Source organism: Dipteris shenzhenensis, chromosome 33 (genome assembly GCF_047967505.1).
Source record: "Dipteris shenzhenensis isolate YYH24624 ecotype China chromosome 33, Dip_SZ_1.0, whole genome shotgun sequence".
Lineage (NCBI taxonomy): Eukaryota > Viridiplantae > Streptophyta > Polypodiopsida > Gleicheniales > Dipteridaceae > Dipteris > Dipteris shenzhenensis.
The window spans coordinates 8,879,638-8,891,869 of record NC_141628.1 but is presented as its reverse complement, the minus strand read 5'-3'; positions in this window follow the sequence as shown (position 1 = coordinate 8,891,869).

The window sequence follows — 12,232 nt, the reverse complement described above, 5'->3', positions numbered from 1 at the left end:
TCGACTGATCTCCAATTAATTGCTCAGTGATTCGTGGTTCCAAGAAGTCTTCTTGATTCAAACGTCTTCACATTTTTCTTTTGTCTCTCTTCTTCTTCTTTTTTTTAAAGGGCCTTTTGAACCTTAGGGACCCTTTGTTTGAAGTCAAAGGATTTCCTTTGACTTAATGAATGATACTCTTGAGACTCCAGACTGATTACGTGCCACAATACCAGAGAGTTCTGCTATCTGTGTTGATAGAGACCCGCGGGTCAGAAACTGCTGGTGCCTTGGAATTTGGTCTACAAGAGGGCACGTTGGCCAAGAGACTGTAGGCGGGCAGAAGCTAATCGGATGTGCAGAACGACAGAGGTAAAATAGGCTGGAATAGGCGGCTACGTAGGTTGGTAGAGACAAAGGAGGTGGTCACTATGTGATGAAACTGCAAGACTGCACTATACACAAAGTCAAAAACTAGACTATCGATTGGCGGTAACTGTAGATGGGCGTGCGTAGACCAAGAAACTCTCGAGTCCAGAGACAGCTTCGATCGTGGCTAATCGAGGTGCTGCACAGTGCGCAATCTAAAAAAATGGAAGAGCCGTAGGCCCTAGAGGGCTCTAGGCTCCTTTTAATTATTGCGAGCTGCAGGTAGGCACACGGAGGTGCTAATGGCACCGTGCTGCTCACTACAGTGCTCAGTTGCGTCCCAAGTCCTCTGGTCCTTTGGCCCTGGAGTCTGCGCACACGTGATGGTGACCCCTTGCGCAATTCGCAATGGCAGCTCCTCTATCACTGAAGTGCTATAGGCCCGTTCCCTTTTGCAACAAGATGACCATGGTAAAAGCTTCGTAATAATTTTATTTTTTTCCCCTTTCTTTCTTTCCGTGGGCTCGATGCGCACATTCTTGAATGCAAGATTTCTCTCCCCCACGAACTCTATTTTTGCATATGTGTCCTGTAGTCCTCTTCAAGACTTCTCCCCTTTGAATTTCCACACGAGGGAGCTTCTCTTTAATTCCTTCACAAGAGCGTGACCAAGGCTCTGATACCACTCAAGCCAGAAGGTAATTCTTTTCACACAAATTCACCACATAATCAATTGGAGAAGAAGAAACACAAACACAATCACACCATGAAAACAACAGCTGAATGGGTACAATCTCCCCCCCCTAGATGAGTGGCTCACGCTTCCTCATCTTGAGTATTTATGATTTTTCATAAAAGCACCAAGGAGCCAAAATTATCCCTCTCATCCAAAAATGAGGGATTTGCTTTACATAGCCATCTTAGGGCCCAAAAATGAATTATGTCCACTAAAATATATTGCTCAAACTTGCAATAATAAAACAAATACAAAATTGGCCCATGGCCATAAATAATGTGCTGTGCGACACCTCAATCGATACCCTCGCACTAACTCTAATCCTCGCTATGAGTTCCATCACCTGTACTCAAGCTGCCAATTACATTAGTTATTAGCAATCGATTGAATGAATCACCGAATCAACCGATCCCAACATAACCGCACTCAAAGCACAATAATTAAGCACAACACCAATAACACTAATGACATCAGTATTAACATGGAATTACCCACAATACCGATCATCTAGCATGGCAAAACACAAGCTAGTCAGGTGTCCCCAACTAACCATACAAAGTATCCACTAGGACCCCCGCCGCGTCCGGTGTGCTCCTATGGAGGACTTTGCCATAGTCACACTCGACTAAAAATAATAATGGCTAAAGCAAGATATAGCATAAATATAATTTTCGTAACAGTTACAGCCATAGAGGGCTACAAGAAGGCTATATGGCTTGATCGGCTAGTGGGAGATTTGGGGATTCATATAGGTGTACCGACATTGCATAGTGATTCCATGAGTGCTATTCAACTAGCACGAAAACTGGACTTTCATGCAAAGACCAAACACATTGAGGTCAGGTACCATTTCATCAAGGAGGTACTTGAGTACAAGTGCTTTGGGAAACATCCTTGGGAAGAGTACCCAAATACTCCTAACCATTATCTATCACCTTAGGTAGATCATGTAAAACAATAGATATAGCTTGTCGGCGGTTAGGTCCAGTAGATGTGGTATAAAGATTCTCTACAAGAGATTGCTTCTTGAGATAATGATGAAGGCACAATTCACATAGACTTGGATTTTTTCTACTTGCTTTGTAAGGGATTCTCTTCTACTCCTAGATAGATTGAGCTCCATGGCCAAGCCTAGGGGTTTAGCTTGCACTTGGAGCCTCGAAGATGATTATTTTTCTTTACTACTATGAACCATTGTAGTCCCTTTCTAAGTCAACCTATATCCCTTTTTGATTAATCAGGACATGACCTAAATACTGAATATTTATCTTGAAGAATTCACTCTTCTTATTATTCAAGAAAATTTCTTCTCCTTTGATAGCTCCACCACTTGGGAAATATGTTTCTTGTGCTCCTCTTCATTTTGGCTATAAACCAACCTAACATCCAAGAATACAACAACAAACGTAGGTTCAAATGACTTTTCCCATCAATCGACAAAAAGGTATAGTTGAATTAGTAAGTCAAAATAAAAGTACCCAAAACTCATAATGGTCATTCTATGTCCTAAATGCAACCTTATGGATGTGTTCTTAGCTTGATGATAACTTCACTTCAAGTCTAGCTTACTGAAAACATTGGATCCCTTTAACGAACTAATAAATAACCTACTCAATTCATCGGATACCTTTTCCACCACTCTTGTTGAGAGCCACACATCCTAAAAGTCCCATTTTTCTTCTTCACTACAAGAACCAAGGCTTCAAAGGATGAATTGCTTGGTGGAATCAATACTCCAACAACTCATCAATTTTCTTCTCCTCTTCTTCTAATTTCATCTTAGTCAATCTATAGGGTGCTCTGCAATGAGATGAAGATCTTTATGATAAGATCAAAGGTCTGATCCTCTAGCCTATAACTCATGTCAATCACCCATAGTAAATTTTTTATCAAACTTTCTTAGAATCTTTGAATTTTGACTCCTATGTGCTATCCTTCATCTTCACATCACTTACATAAATCAAACTACAACTTACTTCTTTACACATCTCTTGGCATGGGATGTGAATTGAATTGGTCGTGCATCTTTTTCTCCTTACAAGGTAATGGTGGATCCTCAATGTATAAAAGAACATGTATGATTTAATACATGCAGAAGAGTTTTAAGTCATCTGTCCAAGGTTTACCTATAATCATGTCAACCTCTTGACACTAGAGAGTCACATCGATCCTCATACTATCTTTAACCCATATCTTTTCTTGCCCCAAAGAATATAAATTTGTATTAATTTAGTGAATAAAAGATTTATAGAAAGAAAGAAAGGGTGTTGCATTGTCAATGCTTAGAAGCAGTTTCTTTGAGTGATTTCACTTCCATCAAGAGAAGATTTTTGTTCATTGTGATGAAAGGTTTCCATTCATTTGAAAGAAATTTTCATCCATTTCTCTTGAGTTATTTGCGAGATTGAGTTCATTCTCCTTGTGAAAGAATTGGTCCAAAATCCATTGTGTTTGAGAAAGAGAGATTATCTTTGTTTAGTCTTCCCTATTGTGAGACTTTATGAACTTCTAAGAGTCTCAAAAGAGACATTTCTATTCTTGCGAGAGCTTAGGGAAAGAGAGTTGTGTGAGACATCTCCCTTTGTAAGAGAAAAGGATAGAGACTTTGTCCAAGAGATCCTACATCTTTAATGGCCCAAATGCCTTCATTACGAGCTCCTAAGATCCTATTGGCTCCATCAACCCAGCCTCCATGCCTACAAAGCATCTGTGGGTGACCTAAAGCGAAGCAGCAAGCAAGGCAATAATAGTTGCATAGGCAATGACTACTACACTCGACAAAGCAATAGCTCACAAGCACTAGGCGACTCCTCCAAGCTCAACGACTTGAAAACCAAGGCTTCTACAACCTAAATAATGAGTCCCTACCAAAACAAATCCTTCAACAAAGCAAGCGCTTGTATGCAAGCAACTCCAACAGGCTTAGACGACCTTCACAACGATAGCTGAAGGGCAAGTGTTTGGCATGTTGTTGCCATCCCTAATTTCCTTATTCCATCTAGGATTTAGCATATTTGCATGTTTCCTTATCTATGACCTAGGTTCAAAGTACCTTCAAGGCACTTGGTTTCCCAAATATAAGTGAGTTGTTGACTTGCTACACACAAAAGATAACTCGTTGGTGACTTTCATAGCAGTAGTTGAGGGGTAGTTGTTGAAGGGATGTCATTGATGTCTCCTCGCATACAATGTCTCCATGTAATCCTAATTTAAAACCTATTTCCCTCATTCATTTAGCTATGTTAGAGAACCTAATCATTGCCAATAAACATAAAAATTTGTCGAGAAATGTCAAACCCATTTGTTGAGATTTTCTCTTAGCACGTGCCCTTGCCATTACTGAATGAAACTAGCTTGAAAAATCTTTTTACCTATAATATCTTTAGAGAAGTGTCCTCCTACTGGTCCTCCATTGGCTTTAGCTAGGACAGCCTTATGCTCATGACCTTGCACACATCTTCTGATCACCTGGTCAATTCCTCTTCTATACAAAAAATCAAAAATTACCAGGAAAGGTTTGCTCTATAAAACAAGTTTCTTCTCTAATCCCTAGTTAATGTTTTAGGGATCAAACCATCAGTAAGAAAGAATAGCATTTTATCATACCAATTTGGTGGTTCTTCAATTCTTACCATGAGAATTCCTACATCAGGAAGTTCATCTGGTATACCTATTGGATCTTTCCTTGATAGTAGCCTGCTCAAGTAATTAGCAATGGCATGTTGCTTTCTAGGCCTATGCACAATGCTATAGTCAAACTCCCAACAAGAGCCTATCCATCTGGCCAATCTTCCTGTTAATTGTAGTTTATTCACTAAGTAAATGAGAGTTTGATGATCTACATGAAAATTCACTTTGTTGCCCAATAAATAATGTCGAAATTTGTGCAATGCATAGAGCATTCCAAGTGCTTCCCTTCCTATGAATGCATAGTTCTTTTTATGCTTTGTTAAGATTCTAATGTGCAAAGTAAATTGGTCTAAACCACTTTGGTGTTTTTTGCTGCATAAGCACTGCACCTATTGCTGCATCAGTAGCATCAACAAAGACCTCAAATAGAAGATTCCAGTCAGGGGGTTGTAGTATAGGTCCTATCATCAACATTTTCTTTAAGATATTAAAAGATATTGTTGTGCATGACCCCAGATGTATGGCTCAGTTTCCCTTGTGAGTTTTGGGAGAGGAGGATAGCATATATCAGCAAGGTATCTAAGAAAAAATGCACATTTGGCTGGGTTTAAGCTGAGACCAACCATTCTACAATTTGCGAAACATAAACTCAAGTGTTGTAGATGCTCCACTCTTTTCCCAAATACTGAAAAATCATCAAGGAAGACTTTCATAAAAAGATGTAAGATACTCGGCAAATACCTCTTGGATGTACTTTTGGAAGGTTGGTGGAGCATTCTTAAGACCAAAGGTCATGACATTAGAAGCAAATACTCCCCATTCAATGACAAATGTTGTTTTGTCCTTGTCTTCAGGTGCCATTCTTATATGGTTGTAGCCATTGAAACCATTAAGAAAACTATAGATTTCATGACCTGCTACAACATCTAGCAAAGAGTGACAAAATGGTAGAAGGAAATGGTCAGTGATGGTGGCAGCATTCAGCTTTCTATAGTCCACACATATTTTGAGTTTTCCATTCTTTTTGGGCACAATGACAATAGGTGAAAGCCATGTAACATAGGTGAGAGGATATATAAAACCAACTCTCAAAAACTTATCAATTTCCTCTTTGACTTGTTTTGCATAGTTGGGATTCATTCTGTATCCTCCTTGCACCACTGGGATAGCATCTTGCTTTAAGTTGATCCTTTGTTGACATAACTTCAGGTCTACTCCCTTCATATCAGTATAATGCCAAGAAAAGATGTCTTTATATTCTATCAATAAGTCTTTAATGCCACTTTGAAAGGTGGAGGAAGACTTGTACTTACCAAAACTATCTTAGGGTTGTCAGGGTCTCCAAGGTTCATCTCTTCCAAGTCATCCTATCGGACTTTGGCACTCTTTTTCATATGCTCCTCAAATTGAGTTTTAGCTTCTAGGATGGCATGTGCAACTGATTTCTAACTGTCTTCTTGTAGGGTGTCATCTGGGTTGGTGGCATGATGTGGTTGATATTGAATTTGCCTCCGACTATTTTCCAACCATGTTCTGTTTTGCAGTGGTCAGTTGTAGGTTGGGCTATTGTGTTTGTTAATTTGAGCATTTATACTAATCACAATAGGATTTCTCCTAAGGAAAATCTCATCCTCATCTTCCTCAAATCCAGCTATCATGTTGATGCCCTCTGCTTGTAGTGGATGAACTTGTTTTGGGAAGCTTCTCTTTGAAGAGAGATTGGTTTTAAACTTCTTTTTGCCTATCTTGATCATTATCCCCAGTCTTGTTTTACTTTGGCAGCTCTCAGCCATGGCCTACCCAATAACATGGTATAGGCACAGTCTCTTTCCTCCATTCTAATTATTACAAATGTGACTATAAAGGATAGTCCCATAATGCTAATTTCTTGTCCTCTTAGTATTCCAAGAGGTTGTTTGGTCAGCCATTATGACCTGAAATGGTGCTGGTGAAAGTTCATTGCAATAAAATTTCCTAAATAGATCCTCAAGGAGGATGTTCAGTCCCGCCGATCCTCCATCTACCAATACTTCTGGTATCCTTTGCCCTTTATAATCCACATCTATGAGTGGGATTTGATAATCCACATCTTCAATGGTGGCCTTGTAAATGACGAGTGTTTCCTCTTCATCTTCACTTTGTGGAAATTTTTTGTTTGAGTAATGTCCTTAAAATACAAATTCTGACATAATTGGTTCTTAAATGCTGGAACAACATTCAGAAGTTGATCCAATGTCTGAACTTTGGAATCCAAAAGCTCTTTAAAGAAGAGTGTGGGGTCTTCATGTTCATATTTGGCCTTTTCCTGCATCTAACTTCTATTCTTCAATGTGGTGTCTGCAATTGGAACAGCGTGCTCCTCTTTGATTTCCATCAAAGATGATGGGTGCTAGTGGGAAAGGGGAACAAGGGAGGGGAAAACATTTGAGGGGGAAGGACCTCAGGTTGGGTGGGAAATGGGGACCGAGGACATGGGGGGGTGGGGGGGTCAATGGGAAAAGAGGAAGGGAATGGGTAGGGTCTAAAGTGGGAAAAGTGGAGGGTTCAAGTGGAAAAGGGGGAGGGGATCAAGTCAAGAAAGGAAGAGGTATTTCCACAAAACAAGGGTAAAGGGGGAGGACAAGTGGGAGAAGCAGCAAGGAGGATGCAAGCAAAGGGGGAGGAACATATGAGAGGAGAAGCAAGAGGGGGGGGGAGGGGCACACACATGGGAGGGCAAGCAAGGAGGGGGCACAATTGGGGGAGGAAGCAAAGGGAGTTGCAATTGAGGATAAGCATGGGTGGGGTGCACATCGGAGTGGAAGCAATGGGGGGAACAAATGGGGGGTCATACATGAAAGGGCCATAATAGGGGGTGCACAGGGGATGTGTAACGGGAAGGGGGGTACAAGGAAAGGGGGGCTGAAGTGGGGTCGCAATGGAAGGGGGAAGATGATGGGACCCAATGCAAAGGAAGGGGTGGGATGATGATGGAGTGCAATGGTAGGAAGGGGATGAAGGTATGTGATTAGGAGTCCAATTGGCTCCCTTTATACTTTTGAGAGCATGTGAACCCCTTCCGGAATACCATCAATTTCGTGCCATTAGGATCCACCACTTTGATACTAAGAATTAATTTTCTTGGAACTCCCTATAAATTTTTGAGCTTCATGGAGTGAAGAGAGACAATTTCCCCTTTCTTTCAAACTCTTGATGTGCCACGGTTCTACCAAGCAAGCCAACTTTGAACAGACTTGGGATTTGGTACAAAAAGCTAGGGAAGGGAAATCTACATCCCAACATTGTCAACGGACAATTATTAATCACACCTTTCCTTGTCCTCTATGTGGTCCTTGGAGTTGGTGTCCAAAGTATGGCTGGCCAAAGCATGTAAGAATGGGGCTACCATGTGAGGCACAATGTATGGAAGAGAAGGTTCTTCCTCAAGTTCTATGGCTCCACAAGAAGGAATGCTCTACAGTAATTATTAAAAAATTATTGATAAATTTCTAGCTTATCTTCTAGTAAGTGTAGCAACCGAGGGGGATTCAGGAGATGCTTCTACACTCCCACAAAATTGGTCGAAGGGTTAGATGGACCAGAGGTTCCAAGGAGAGACTGTGTAGCTATTTCAATTTGAACTTTTGGGAAATCTTCATGTAATGATCCTTGTCCTCTTCATAGATATCTCAATAATGTTCTCAAGTTACTGTTACCATCACGCTTAAGGTGAGAAAAAACTTTTATCTACGTATAGATCTCTAATGATTTTGAATTGTTGGCTCTATTTTTTGGGGTCATTTCAAAACTTTTGCCAGAATTTTCCCAATCCTTCTTACAAGTAGCGTCCCCACCAAACTATCTCTCCCCACATCTCAAATCTTTAATTTGTGGTGGTTCATCAATCCTCACATGTAGTCAACTATTTTTTATCAAGATGCAAGTGTTCTAACATGATGAACTCCCTAGATACATCACATCGTATCTATTACAGAGTTTTTATTATTTAGGGCTTGGTAAGGAGGAGCTCCTTTAGAGAATCTGCATTGGACATTTGTATACTCCCCACACTAAAAGCACATGATGGGCCCATCTTGTAAGGTCAAAGAGGAGAGAATGATGATGCCATAGCATATAGTTGACGGGTAGAAATGGGGACATATAATAGTGAAGTTTATTGCAGTGCATACATTGAAAAAGTCTTGTGGGCATAGGGGAAGGGCCTACAAAGATGTATAGGATTGGAAAAAAACTACATTTGAACTATAGAAAGGGTTAGCTACTTGAAGGAAGGGAAGTTGAGAAGCACTAACCATGTAGTCCTCCACAACGGTGGCACTCCTTGGTGCAAGTCGTTCACTATATCTTTTGCATTCCCTTAAGATAACAGCAATCACCAATGTCTTATCTTGAGTAGAGGTGACCTGGGAATAACAAACATAGATAAAAAGAAGAAAGTGAAGAAAAAGAAAACTAGGGGACCCTCTCTAAGTCTTGCTCTATACACATTTTCACCAAAACATACCTAGCATACCACCTCCAGCAATTGTACCTTCGGCCCATTTGATAGGTCATACTATTTAGTGAGAGTTTCTCTTAAAGAAAAAAGTCTTTGAGTTTCTTCCTTAGATTTCACTACATATAATAGATCTTGTTCCCTGGATAATCTCTTGAATTGGATTTATCATATTTCCCTAAATTCACTTAATTTGAGCACCATGATGTGCACAATTAGCATTATCGACATTTCACTTGGAAAAAGATGCTCCTTTGGTTGCTAGTGCATCAATTTGAGGCTACCTTGTGAAAGAGTGGCTATTTTTGTATATTTTTTGAGGCTATTTTCTTTTCCCATAGGTATAAGAAGGATTAAATATTGAATTGCCAAAGAGTGACTAAGGACAATTGTCTACAGAGTTAGTGGGCTACTTTAGTACTAAGCTTTCACATCTATGCTTAGAGTTTAAGGCTAAGGATGATACAAAAAGATCATACAATTTTCTATCTAGCCTTAAACTCAACATATGACATGAGTTAAAACTTCTAAGCTCAAGTACCCTAAATGATGGCATTAGGTTGGTGGAAGTAGCTTTAAAAAATTGGGACCAAGGAGAAGAGATAATACTCATGAAATCTTACCTGTAGGGGCTAGTCCCATTTTTTACCAGGGTTTTCTTAGGTGTATGGGAGTTAACTCTATGGATGGTGGACCATGAGGACGTTTTACCCCATATAGACTTCTTAGACCACTAGCGACAAGTGCACACGAACAAGAGATATTGATGAAAAAAAGGAAGTGCTTTGCATACAAGAGAGCAAACAAACCATAAGTTATTTGACTGGCCTAAATTGAATAAGAAGTTGGCAAATACAAATACTACTAGGTCATTTTCCCCTAAGCAAGAGGGTGAAGCTTCAAAAACACGTTGTAAAGAAAAACAATTCTCTTGAGAAGACTCTGCCTGTGTAGGAATGGGACCGATGTCTTCCTCTATGGGATCCATGCCCTCCTACTTAAAAATCTTGCTTAGAGACTTTTGCATTACATGATTTGCCCTTATAAACCCATTCTTGCATCGACAAATGTAATATCATTTCAAGCATTGGAACGTTATGCTTGGTTGAAGAATGCATATGTATTCATGACTATACTTCAAGAAACAACAAGATCAATTTTTTGATGATGGGGATAATTCCATCCTTGATGTTCACCTTAATACTATAAATGTTTCTTTCATCCCACTCAATGGATGTTTTGCAAAATGATGGGTTGTCCCGTTAACAATGTTCCACAACTTGAATCTAGCTTACTCTATGACTTCAAAAAGTGGTGTCATCATGATTTGACATTGGCAAATGTACTATTGTTCTTTTTGCAAATAATGTGAAGAAGACTATATATATATATATATACATATACATACATATACATATATATATATATATATATATATACATACATATACATATATATATATATATATATACATACATATACATATATATATATATATACAAATATATATATACAAAAATATATATATATATATATATATATATATGTACATGTATATATATATGTACATATATATATGTACATGTATATATATATGTACATATATATATGTACATGTACATATATATGTATGTATATGTATATATATAAACATATATACATACATATATATATACATGTACATATATATATATATATATGTACATATATATATAAAGAAGACCTTTGTCCATTTTGCAAACCATGCAAACTTGGAGAAGACAAATTTAAATCCAACACTATGGTGGCAGTAGAGAAACGAATGGTAGAGAAGGAAGCGAATTCCCTCTATATTGGCAAATACCTAGAATAAAGCACTAAGTGCTTCTACAAATGATTGCAATAAATGATTATAGTGGTTATTTTTATCCTTTTGCTACTACTATGTTATGCTCTTTGGATGAGCTCTACACAAAACTAAGTGTACCTGAAAATAGTACTTGATTGCACAACACTACACTGAAGATAAATCCAAAATCAAAGGAGGGAAAATTTTCCATATTTTTGGCTTGAAATAGTGGAATTGATTTTGAAGCTGAAGATATTGTGTGCTGAAAATTGAGGACTAAAGAAGAGTTTTGGACTAACGAAATATAATTCTTTGAAGAGCTGACAGAGTGCGAAACATCCAAATTAACTTGAAGTCTAATTGCACAAGAGCATTGCTGAGCATTGGGACTTCATGAATAATCCATCATAATTTTGTGGCTTCCTCAAGGAACTATGTTAGAGTGTAAAACAAACTTTGTAAAACAAAAACTGGTGTCAGAGGGTAAAACAAGATGTGTATAAAAAAACGCTGTCTAGAAGCTCTGTGGACTAGAGCTACATATTGCCAAATTTGAAGTGAAAAATCCAAGGGTCCGGGACCACAAATCTGAGATCTAGAAATAAAGATAGGAGCTTTGCCAAAATCAAAATTGAAGGTTGGTAATGCATCCTAAATGAAAGCTAAAAGCAAGAAAAGACATCTGAGAATAAAATTTGGAAGCCAAGAATAAGTTCAAGAAACAAAAATAGGGAACTGACAAAGGGAGGGTCATCCAAAAAGGGTATTCAAAGAATGAGAAAATGACCTAGAAGCTTTGTTGGAATCTAGGATCGAAACCTATCTAGAATGATTTGGATATTGAAGCCAAAAAGGATCCAAGAAAGGATGTGGACCATTCATGTATGGTCCATGTTACCAAAAAGAAGGTGCTGATGTGGAGTCATTACATATATATCGAGATCCAGCAGTGGTGATGTGTAGCTCCATCCTTTAGTTTGCTCATCTATACTTCTTAATCCATACATATAACTTAACCTAAGGAGAAAGGGGATTGAAAATGCCTTTATTTTTGAGTTGAGAAATTGAATAGATTTCTTAGGTGAAAAGACGAAGTAGCACAATTAAACCAAGGTCAAAGGGGTAGCTTTGAAGTTTCATGCAAAGAGGGGATTTCAACGCAAGACATCCATCACCCAAGGTTTAACCACATTAA